The sequence below is a fragment of the Molossus molossus genome, unplaced genomic scaffold (assembly GCF_014108415.1).
Source record: "Molossus molossus isolate mMolMol1 unplaced genomic scaffold, mMolMol1.p scaffold_m16_p_10, whole genome shotgun sequence".
In the NCBI taxonomy this organism is placed as follows: domain Eukaryota; kingdom Metazoa; phylum Chordata; class Mammalia; order Chiroptera; family Molossidae; genus Molossus; species Molossus molossus.
This window is the reverse complement of record NW_023425345.1, coordinates 48,569,191-48,581,858: the sequence shown is the minus strand read 5'-3', so window position 1 is coordinate 48,581,858 and position 12,668 is coordinate 48,569,191. Positions and strand designations below refer to the sequence as shown.

General features: G+C 38.6%; 1 protein-coding gene across 1 annotated transcript in view; it reads left to right on the top strand.

Moving 5' to 3' along the window:
• The first annotated feature begins 4,646 nt into the window (after positions 1-4,646).
• The window catches only part of SLC38A4 (solute carrier family 38 member 4), a 39,783-nt gene continuing 31,761 nt past the window's right edge, over positions 4,647-12,668 (top strand). The window contains exon 1 of the mRNA XM_036252030.1: positions 4,647-4,793. The gene's annotated coding sequence lies outside the window, so the exon portion shown is untranslated. The remainder of the gene's footprint in view (positions 4,794-12,668) is intronic.

The window sequence follows — 12,668 nt, the reverse complement described above, 5'->3', positions numbered from 1 at the left end:
GGCATCAAAAAAGGTAACCCAAAAGCCAGAGGGTAAATCCTAGGTTAAAAAGAAATAATCAAAACCTTGTTCTTAACTGCAGTTGTACTAGTGTCTTTCATTTCTTGGAATGACTTGGTAGGTCAGGTAGATATTTACCTAAATACTATAAAAATAGTTGCATTCATGTAGGTGTTTTTTATATTTAGAAGCACTAATGCTGGCTGTAAGATGAAGACAGATATATAATCTTGAGATTTAATCTACTTTCTTAGATTTTGAGTTTACAAATCTGAAGGCTGAAAATAATAAAAGGTTACTAACTCATCAAATAAACAGTGTAGTGTAGAAGAGTTAAAAAAAAAAACAACAAAAAAAAAAACAAACAGAAACAAGGAAAAAGGAAGGTGACCTAAAAGAAATTTAAAGTGGGAGATACACACACACACACACACACACACAAACACACACACACAGACACATACATACATACATACACACATACACATATATAAAATTAGGTAATTTGGTTTCTTAGTTATTGCTATTTCTACCCATTTTCTTCTCATTTGGCTATAACTAGATTCTATTTCCAAGTATTATTTTGTCCTAGGACTAAAATTAGAAATTTGGGTAGAGTCAAGATTAGAACAAGAGGTTATCTTTCCCTGTGTCATTGCAAAGTGCCATGATGGTCTGGCTAAGGGGTTCTTTTGTAATCGTTGACTAATTTTGACTTGATCTAGCTGGCACTTTCTCTTCAAGGACATTGTTGAAGGTAGAAATTTTAAACAAGATGATCAATGATTTTTAAATATGAGCATAGATATGATCTGAGTCACTTAATTTATTTTGAGCCAACAATTTTGTATATTCACTGGATAATATGCTGGGATGTACATTCTAGGACCATCTCTGTACTGTTTGAAAACGGCCACAGATTGACGAAAGGGGTGCTGAATGCATGAATTCTCACCATACATTCTCTTTCTCTGCATAAATAAAAAAATGAAGATTTTATTGCAAGTTTCTCATTAAATTACTACTTTATAATTATTTTAAAATTATAAAATTTTTTATAGCATGTAGCATTAGCTAATAGAAGTGATAAACAGAAACAATAGTACAAGAAAGAGTCAAACTACCGTTGACCCCAATTCAGATTCTTTCCACCTGCCTTTTCTCTGCCATCATTCTCAGGCAAACATTGCCAAGGCCAAACTATCAGTCAACCTTCTCACTGTCCGCCTTGTCCTGGCTTTGCCTCCATCTCTACCCCGTCATCCCACTCGCAATCCTCCTCTACTGATTTTCTTTAGAAGCTTTCAAGAGATCCTCATCACTAAAAATCTGGGTTTCCTAGACTTAATGCCTTTTACAGTTTGAACTATTCCATTCTGTTCCTCTGTTTTGATCCAGAAAGTCTCCACTACAGCCAGACTGGTTCTCTTTGTTACCAGAATATGTTTTCAGTATGTCTGCACTTTTCTTCAGGGATGCCTCTCCTTTTCCTCTCTACCTGTTGGAATCTCACCTGGACTTTAAGTTCCTCCTCAAGGTACATAGGCTCCCTGAAGGCTTCTTGGACGGCCTCAGCCCCTGGGAACTCTTTTGGAATCCTGGAGCATATTGTGCAATTCTGCTCACATTAATTATGTTGTAGTCTGGAAGGCCAGCTATCCCTTTATGTGGATATCTCTTACCCCGTGCAATGCCCCCGTACCCCTCTCTAAACCAAGTCTCATATACCTGTTCTTGGTGGCACTTACATAAATTCCTTATGTAAAGGATCAGTTCAAATGTTTGTCATCTCGCCCTGGCCAGTTTGGCTCAGCGGTTAGAGCGTCGGCCTGCGGTCCGGAGAGACCCGGGTTCGGTTCCCGCTAAGGGCACGTACTTCGGTTGCAGTTTGTCCCCGGCCCTGGTTGGTCATACGGGTGGCAGCCACTCGATGTGTCCCTTCACGTCGATGTTTCTCTCTCTCTCTCCTTCCTCTCTCTCCCTCTCTATCTGTACAAAAAATGGAAAAATATCCTCGGGTGAGGATAAAAAAAAAATGTTTGTCATCTCATTGGTTAGACTTCCTTCATTATTCTCTACCCACATAGTTTTCAATTTGTAAAGTCTATACATATTCCAGTCTATTAACTTTTTCTACAGTGACACTTAAACAAAATCAGAGCCCAATGGAATATGTTGCATTTGCCATGTTTTAAATATCAGAAGAGCACACACCTATTACCAAACATATATGAAATTACATTATGGCATAATTTTAAAAAATATTCAGAACATTAAACTATAATGTTTAAGTCTCTTTTCCTTATGAAAGGAAAGTTACATTGAGTTTTGTCAACATTTTTTAAAAATATGTTTTTATTGATTTTAGAGGGAGAGGAGAGGTAGAGAGAAACATCCATAACTCCTGCATGCCCCCTACTGGGGATCAAGCCCAAAACCTGGGCATGTGCCCTAAGGTTGGATCAGGGACCTCTCAGTCCATGGGACGGCGCTCAATCCACTGAACTACACCTGCTGGGCAAGACCATATATTTCTTCATTAATTTTGGCATGTCTAAACAAAAAACATTTTAAGATATTTTAATTCAGCTAACTTTTGTCAAGTTAGTTCTCATATGTGTATATTTGACTTTTGAGTTAGTGTTAGAAAAGTTTTACAATAAGAATTTTGCAATTAGAATAGGGTTCAAAGAAATATAAGACCCTTCATAGAAGTCTGTATGTGTGCTTTTTTTTTAATCCAACCTACCCATTTACTGTAATTATTTAGTACAAATAAAGATCAGAATTAGGAATGCAAAACATTAAAATTTGAAAGAGGTAAAACTTTAGGTATTCATACATATATTTCCACCCTATTTCATATGAATGCGTTATAGTATGAAGTTCAAGTGGAATTTTACTAGGATACAAGTATTTAATTTTCTAACAATTATTTCAGGCTTTTGCTTGTTTAATCTTATACTTATCTGGTAACTTTGCAAACAGAAGGAAATTTTAAATGGGAAAGATAATAATTAAATGACAAAAATTATTTGAAAAGAAATATTTTTCAAATTTTCCTAAAATTAAAACTGTGTATTTGTTATTATTTTTCTCTAGACTATAATAATTTTCATCTGATAAAGGACAAAACTACAGGATAACTCTGAAAAATAAAGAACAAGTTAACTAAAAGACAAATAAAAGAAAATATACCATATTAAAGTTAACAGACCAAATGGGCACATTTAATAAGGAAAAAAGAAATGGGTAACTGGATCTTTTGTTTAATATTTAATGTCTTACATTAACTTAAGAATTTCTTACTCTAAGAACAATGTTTAGTTGTGTTTTCTAGAAATAGGGAATTAACACAACTGTTGTACTCTAGCATTTCTTCTGATAGCTTATCAGATTGTTCATTCATGTTATAAATATTGATATTTGGCCCTGGCTGGTGTGGATCAGTGGTTAGAGCATTGGCCCATGCACCAAAGGGTTGCAGGTTCAATTCCCAGTCAAGGGCATGTACCTGGGTTGCAGGTTCATTCCCTGACTGGTTGGGACACATGCGGGAGGCAACCAATCGATGTGTGTCTCACATGGATGTTTCTCTTTCTCTCTCTCTCCCTCTCTCTTTCCCTCCCTCCCTTTCACTGTCTCTAAAAGTCAATGCAAAAAATATCCTCCAGTGAAGATTAACAACAACAATTTTTTAAAATTGATTTTCAGTCTATAAATTTTCAATTTTAAAAATTGAAAAAATATATAACATTTTTTAATATACAGGACTGGGCAAGAGTAGGTTCACAGTTGGAATACAAATATACAATAATTAATAGGTAATAATACAAGGATAAACTCTGGGTTTTGTATACTCACAACTGTAAACCTACTTTTGCCCCTCCCTGTGTAAAGATGTATTGAAAAGGCAAACAACCCTTTCTTCTGAATGATTCTTACTATGTTTTTCTTACTTCATTTTCAGAATAAGTCTATTTGATACTTTTGCATAACAGAATAAATTATTTGCCAACAAGTTTTTATTCTTTCTGTCATATATGGAAAGCCAAATAGATTTTTTTTTTGAAAGGGGGGAAATGTCTGTTGAAAAATTCCTTAAAAACTCCAAATTCAGTTGTGCTTTTTCAGCACACTTTCTTTGCAATGATAGCAGTGGTGATTGGGCTTATGATTTCCCACCTCACAGCACCTTGAGTAACTTGGTGCCTTTTGAAAGTGCCTGCCATTCTATCACATTTTCTCTAAGTAAGTCAATAAGTCAAAAGAAAATAAATATTCTTTTGTATAATTAATATTTTCCATGCATTCTGATTATAATGTCATTTAACAGTCTAACTCCATAACTATAATTAGTAGTTGTTTTACTTTTGACTTCAGTTCGTAAAACTTTTGAAAAATTAACATTTCTAGGTGTATCAGTCAACCAGATTATAGGATCTTGATACAGAATGACACTGATCAAGGTAGAACTTTCAGTAAATGAGTATTTTGTTGAATAAAAGCCAAACTTCTAAAAGCAAATAGAAATTGGTGTAACTGATGTTTAATCAAAATGAAAAACAGTAAACTGATTTAGCTTTTCTTTTTTTTTTTTAGAGCTGACGCAAGTTGGACAGAGGGGGGTGTTGGGGCAAGGTGGTGGTGGTGATTGGCTTGTCTCCTTCACGCCCACTGGTCTTTAAATCATTGTCTAGATGCCCAAAGGTTCATATAAGTCAACTCCGTTTCAGGGTTCTGCATTCCAAACAATTCTGGAAAGGCTGCCCAGGACTGGGTGAATGATTAAGGTAAAGTTCTTTGTACAGGAATATATGCAGTGTTAAAATAATTCTTCCTTGCTTCTTTTTATGGTGTTTTTATTACAAATCTAAAAGTCTGAAAATACGATATGAGTAAATTTTTTCTCAATTTAAAAAAAGATCAATTTAACATAATGTCAGACATTGAAATTATTTACCCAGATCCTGATTGCAATTTTCTTTCACAGATAATCTTAGGTTTGAGCATAAAATCAGGACAGTGGATAATAGGAAAGGAAAACAGCACAAACCCAGCAGGTTACAAGGGTGTAGTTATTTACATCTCTTGGTTAATCACTGAATAGAGTGAAGGGACGACATAATTAGTCTTAGGGAAAAATGTAAAGTTTTAGAAGTACATTCTCAATTTGTAACATTGAAGATTTTCTTTACCTTGAAAACAAAAGGGGAGTAATCAAAGAAAGAACATGACATGTAGCAGGTGGGAAAGGCTAAGGGCTTGGGCTGTGTCACTGTCAAATGAAAAAGAAAGAATTGGGTCTCAACTTTTCTTCTTGTGTGACCATTTTAATGGAGTATTTTTAGAGCAAATTTACTAGAAGAAACTGAGAAATTAAATAGTATAAGCATAGCTTTAGATTTTGAAGGACTTATCTAAAAATTGAGCTATACTCAAATTTATTAATTAGATGGGGGAGAATTCTCAGTGGATTTAGGTATCTTTGCATTTGGGGCATCTTACAGAGCACATGGTAATGGTCTTAATGAAATGATCAGGTGATAAAACTAACAGTGTTTTATAACTCAGTGAAAAAAATATTTTGACTGACAATACAGGATAGTTGGCTGAAAGAAGTTTTATTTTGGACAAACTAAATGAATTTAGCTGTGTGTTCTAGAAGAGATTGACATTTATTTTACAGGTCAACCTCTTCTAGTCATTTAAATTTACATTTAGATAATTTTGGGGTATTTTCTTGAAAATCTTTATATTTATACTTTCAAGAAGTATATTAGTAATATATAAGTATTGAGACATGCCCCTTTGGTGCTAAACTCTTGAGTTTTCTTTAACCATGTTATTTAATTTACTTTCATAAAGAAAAAGTACCTGTAGGGGTGGTTCACTATCAATTATATAGAATATACACATTTTGCAATTCACTGTATCCACAATTCATTATAGGTTATTAAATATCATGCATGAACATGTAGAGCATAAAAATTTCACTATGTTAATATTATATATGCTACACATCCTTGTACATTTATGGAAACTACTGTTTGAGGAAATAGGAAATAAAATTAGGCAGGAATTTAAGGTGTTTTTTAATATTTAAGATGACTAAAGAATCCATGTCTTCTAAGAGCAGAGCTAGAACATTTGTAAACAAATAACATACTCAGATTGTATATTAGTTTTTTATACCTCATAAATGGTTGCTTAATTCTTATGTTAGCAAGCATATAATCTTCTTAGCAAAGGGAAAAATACCTCAATATGGGGTTATTTTAACTTTTCTAGTTCCCCCAACATATTATTTCTAAGCTATGTCTAAGTAAACGAAAGGAATGAAAATGCTGTGATATTAATGCCAGCTACAGGGAGAAGTCAAGTAAGTACAGTTCTGTGGTTACTGGCAGTTCCTTTTCTAAGATGTACCTCAGAATGACTGTAGTGAATGCTTCTATGGAAGTTAATTTCTATGAGAAATTACGTCCAAGACTAACAAGCCATCTGACTATCAATGTGTGACTAGAATGGCATTGTTTGGAAAATGGGTTAAAATAATTTAATATAAAAATAATATTAGATTGATTTCAGTGTCAAAGTTTTGTCCATTTATCTCAGATATATTGTGTAGGTAGATTGAAATCAGTTTCTTAGAAGTGGCATGACCAGCTGCATTCTGCTTGCTCAACCGAAGGGTAAATGGCATGTGAGGCTATCTGTCCCCTTCATCTAGATTTCAGAATAGCTTCTTCATGTCTTTTGGCATGAAAGACAAAACAGATAGAGATGGTGGGAAATGCTCTGACCACATTTGCTTTCACTTATCAGGTAAAATAAATGTTTGCAGTAACTCAGGAAGGTCATAACTTTGCCTCTTGACTCAAGGACAGTTTTGTTTCCCAGATTTGATGTTCTTCTTTGAACAACATAAGTAAAATTTTGAGAAATTTGCTTTTTTGAGAATCTTTTATGCTGTGTTTCTTAGGTACCTATTCAAAGAACATGGCATTACAGTGTTTAAAAATAAAAATTTGGATATAAGGAATCAGCTAGTCAGGATATTTAGACATCCCTTAATAAATGTGATGAGCCCTGGCCGGTTTGGCTCAGCGGTTGGAGCATCTGCCTATGGACCAGAGAGTCCTGGGTTTGGTTCCAGTTACGGGCACGTACCAAAAAAATAAAATAAATAAAATAAATGTGATGAAACAAAGTCTTCTAATGCTGATAATCTTCTAAATACTTTTATTTCAAGTGTTGATTATGCATCTTCATGAATGAGTAAACCAAAGAAATAATTCTGCACTGGAGTATCCAGTCTGTGTCTGCAAAATACCTTTGTAACACAGAGCAACTTAACTTCATTGGGAAGAAAAGCTAGATTACACAATGTCCCATCAAATCACATTAGATTTTTCTTTTAAAAACAATTTTGGCCCTGGCCGGTTTGGCTCAGCGGTTAGAGCGTCGGCCTGCGGTCCAGAGAGACCCGGGTTCGGTTCCCGCTAAGGGCACGTACTTCGGTTGCAGTTTGTCCCCAGCCCTGGTTGGTCATGCGGGTGGCGGCCACTCGATGTGTCCCTTTCACGTCGATGTTTCTCTCTCTCTCTCCCTTCCTCTCTCTCCCTCCCACTCTATCTGTACAAAATGTGGAAAAATATCCTCGGGTGAGGATAAAACAAACAAACAAACAAACAAAAAACCAATTTTGAACGTTCATTGGGCAAAGCTGTTCTTCTGGTAACCAGAGGAAAACTTTCCATTTCACTCTGAAATATTAGCCTATGCATACTTGAATCTATAAAGACAATAATATAAAGATGTGTTGGTCTTAGTAAACTATAACACCAGTCATTGTGCTAGATGTTGGGAATATGTAGAGTCTACAAACCAAGCATCATTTCCACCCTCATGAAGCTTTCTGCCTAGTGGAAGAGACAGTTATTTATCAAATAATCACAACTACAAATGTTAAGTGCAAAGTGTGACAAGTACTGTGAGGCAGAGGAGAACATGCTATGGAGGAGTTCTTTCAATGTGAGGACTCTCTGACCGCGTGGCGTTTAAAGATTTTTCAAGTTCTTTTAGTTAAGTTTGCATGAAACCTGGGTTCAGAATGTGGGGAAGAGCATCCCAGGCGGAGGAAACAGCATGTTGAAAGGTTCTGAGGTGGCAGCGGAGTATCCAGTGAGTGAGGGGAGGTGCCATTCAATATGAGACTGAAGAGCTTTGCCTGTGCTAAAGTGTGTAGAGCCTTAGAGCATATTAGGACATTTGACTATATTTTCAAAAGTTATTAGTGAATCATTTTAGGGCCTTTAGCAGGTAGTCATTTGGCATAACAATAATGGTCATGGAGAGAGAAGAAAATAAATTTTAAATAAATACTGAAAGAAGAATTGATAGCTTTTGGTGATAGACTGGGTTTGGGTAGGAGAATTCAGGATAGAGAATGAGAGGTGTCAGTACTGACAGCCAGATTCCCCTCATGAGCAAGGGGTGAATGGAGGTTCCATGTACTGAGATGGGGAACAGCAGAGGAATCTATGGCCATGGAAATTATATTATGGAATATATATACATAATACGTTTTTTTTTATAGTATATTTTTCGATCACAGTGTTTGCCAACATCATTCTTTTCTAGCCTACCCACATAGAGAATCACTGTTTAGTTCAATAAGTATTTATTAAGAGAAAAAGTAAGTGCAAATTATGTTATAATAGTTTGTTCAAAAATATTTTCTCTACTAGACAGAGTTCATCAGGGGCAAGGATTCTGTCTTATTCAAGCTTTATCTTTCACAGTTTCTGACTCATGTTTTATTCTCAGTATTTGTTTAATGAATAAATAAATACCATCTGTAAAATACTTCTACGCTGAGGTAGAATAGTGTGATTAATCAGGAGAATAAATTTGAACAATTCTAATGTAGTTTAAAGGCTTCAGAGTATGAAATTTGTGCTTCAGGCAAATGATTCAGAATATCTAGGTTCTACTTGCAAGGAATCGGAGGCGCCGCCGAATAAAACAGAGAAGAGACTGGAGAGCCAATCAGCCGAATAAACAGGGATCAGGCTTTATCGGGTAGACTCCGGGCGGGTTCACAGACTCCGGGGGTCGAGTCCTAGAAGCCGCGCTCAATGTAGGGGCTTGTGTCTTTTATATCTGCCTGTTGTAGCTGGAATTTGTCCCTTAGGGTTTGGCCCTGCGGGGGCTATGCATGGAGCCTCTGGAATGTGAGTCGATAAGAGCAAGATGGGAGTTAATCTACAAGCTCGAGGCAGGCCGTTCAGGGTGGGAGGCAAGGCTGAGCAAGGAGACAATGGTCGAGCACTTTGCCTGGCGCCAGTCCCCAGGCCATCGGACATTCCCGACTCTGTGATAATGACAAAGGGGCGCAGGTGTCTTTCTGGCTACTTCGTGCTGGACAGGGGCGGCGTTAGGGGAGGGGGCCCATGTCGGCATGATCCGGGCCTGAGGATCTGGTGAGAGGTTGATAATGGCTTAGCATATGATCTCGTGCACCGTCTGGCTGGTGAAGGCCTTCAGTCGGTTTTGTAGTAGGGAGGAGAGCAGTCGCAGGAGACAGGGTCCGAAGGCTAGGGCTAGAAAAAGGACAGTTAGGGGACCCATAAGTGGCAAAACCCAGTGTGCCCAGTTGGAATTGAACCAGGTGCTCCAAGATTGATCTCGCCTTTCCCGAATGCGTTGTGCTCTTAATCAGGGTGACGTCGGGAACAGGCAGGGAGGCGTCCTGGGGGACTATATTGATGTTGGGTTTGAGATATACCAAGGTACAGGTGCCGGTCCAGTTAGTGAGGAGACACATATAGGTGGTGGACCCACACATATGGCAGAGTAGGCTGAGGAGGACAGGGATAGGCAGACCCAACAGTCAGGCGCAAATGTGGAGTTGGCCGTATAGAGGAGGCATTGGGTCAAATTCAGGGTACGGAACAGATGGGAGGATTCCAGAAGCAAAGGAGAGAAGGCGGCAAGAATGAGTGGGCAACCAGGGGCGAGGCCCAGAGTCAGAAAGATGTATAGCAGAATCATAATGACTTATCGTGGATGATCCAATTAGGGCATCTTGTATATTTTTATTTTGGTTGGCCCTAATGGAGTGCAGGTGAAGCAAGGCTCCGGGACTGGTTGCTCTTCTGGAATCGGGGCTTTCTTTATCCTAGAGAGATGGATCCAGGTGGAGATCCCCAACACCTTAACTGCAGAGGGAGTAGTCAGAACCACAGTGTACGGTCCCTCCCATTTAGGGTGTAGGGGTCAGGGAGAGAGGGTCTTGATTAGTACCCAGTCTCCGGGTGAAATGGGTTGGGAGAGCTCCGATCCCAGGTCAGGTCCAGGTTTAGGAAGGGTACGGTTAGCGTGTTCTCAGAGGAGGGAGCAAAGGAGGGAGAGGTAGGGCAGGTATGAGGCCAGAGGGGGTGGGGAGTCTATAGACGGAGTAGGAAGGAGGAAGGGTCTTCCGTATAGATGTTCAAAAGGACTGAGGTGAGAGGGTCCTCGAGTCATGGCTCGAAGACGGGTAAGGGCCAGGGGTAGCAGGTCAGGCCAGGACTGTCGGAGTTCCAGGCTGAGTTTGGTTAGATGTTCCTTGATGAGGCCGTTGGCCCGCTCAACCTTACCCGAGGACTGGGGGTGATAGGCCGCATATAGTTTCCATTTGATGCCAAGAGAGACCGAGACCACTTCAGTGACCTTGGAGATGAAAGCTGGCCCGTTGTCTGATTGTATGGAGTTTGGCAGCCCGAAGCGAGGGCTGATGTCTTTCAGTAGGTGAGTGGCTACGGTTTCTGCAGTCTCTGAGGCGGTTGGGAGGGCCTCGATCCAACCTGAAAAAGTATCAACCATGGTTAAAAGATATTTTAGTTGTTTGTGTTTAGGCATATGAGTGAAGTCTATCTGCCAGTCTGTCCTGGCAGGTGACCCCGCATTTGGTGTAGGCGCCTGCGCACATGGCAAGCTCGCACTTTGCCTGGCGCCAGTCCCCAGGCTATCGGACACTACTAACGTTCTATTGTTTTAAATCTTGCTTTTAGCTGTTGTTCTTTTAAAACAGATCAGTAATAGAATCTTTAAAGCTAAAAATTTGAGCTCTGAAAATGTGTTCCAACTTTTGTGAAAAGATGTCTCTTGATTGGGGTCAAAATTAGGATTAGGGGCTGAGGTCTTAAACCACTACATGGAACATATTATCCTGTTATACTACCTCAAAAGAGAGTGGAATAAGTATGTTATATATGGTAAAGTAGCATCAGTTTAGGTCTCAATTTCCTTACTTGTGAAGGGGTACCTACCTTTTTTACAATGTTTGTGAGAGTTTTGAGAACTGTAAAGTCCTCTTTTTTAACTGCCTAAGGTAAATGTATATGCATGTGTAGATATGCATTTAAAATACTGATTATTGGAAGAGTGAAAAGGGATTTAAATTTATTAAAGTTCTGCTACACACCAAACTTTCACACACATAATATCACTTAAATCCTCTAAGTACTGCTTTGTGGTAAATATTTTCCTCATTTGACATATGGGTAGGAAAATAAGAAGTTAGTTAATTTGACCAGGATTATACCCATTTTATTTATCACCAAAGCCAGAGTTTCTGTTCCCCATCTGGGCTGGAGTTGTCTGCAGCAGAGACAGCAAGCAGTACAGGGGTGGCACAGCTTGGAGGCTACTTAACCTCCCTGTGCCTCTATTAGCTCATCTGTAAAATGAGAATGAGGACAAAAATAGCACCTACGTGGGAGGGCTGCTGTGAGAATTAAATGAGTTGATAGACATGAAGCCCTCCTCACAGTGCCTGGTGTGTAATAAGCGCCACATGAGTGTTTAATATTCTCTCTCTTTTTAAAAAAATTTGAATTTGCATGGCTTAATGTGAATGAAATCAGTGAGGTTCCTATGAATAAACACTACGTGAAAGAGACTTGAACCGAAGTTTCCAGGACAGCCAGCTTCTATCACTCCCTGGAGGGGTTGACTGAAACATGGAATGCCAGAGGGGTAGCACATTCCAAGCACCACCACTGGAATGTGCAAATGGCCTGAGGTGGTAGAGAACAAAGTGAGTTCCTGAAGGAGAGGTAGCTAGAACACTAAGGAGGGGAGGGTGTGATAGGAGATAAAGCCAGAAAAGTAAGTGGACCGCATAGAACCTTGTGGGCATGTTGGGAATTTTAGATTTTATTCTAAGAGTAAAGGGAAGACATTAAAGGGTTTTAAGCAAATGAAGAATGTAAGTTTTGTTTTTAAAAGAGCACTCTTGGCTCTTGTGTGAAAACTGAATAGGTGAGCAAGAGAAGATTCAAGGACACGAATTAGGATTGTTACAATTGACAATGTAAGAGATGATGGCAGCTTGGACAGGAGTGATGGTGGAAGAAAAGGAAGTAGACTAATTTGAGAAACACTTTAGTTACTTGTAAAATCAACCAGACTTTGTAAAGGACTGGATGCCAGGGGGGAGAAAGAAAACAGAATAATAGAAGACTGATATTTCTGGTTTGAGTAGCTGGATAAGGGGTGACAACATTCTTTGGACAGGAAACACTGGAACAAGAGAGAACTGTCACAAGTTTGATTTTGGACACACTGAATTTAAACTACCTTTGAGATATGCTATATGCTACACAGTCGGTCCTCGT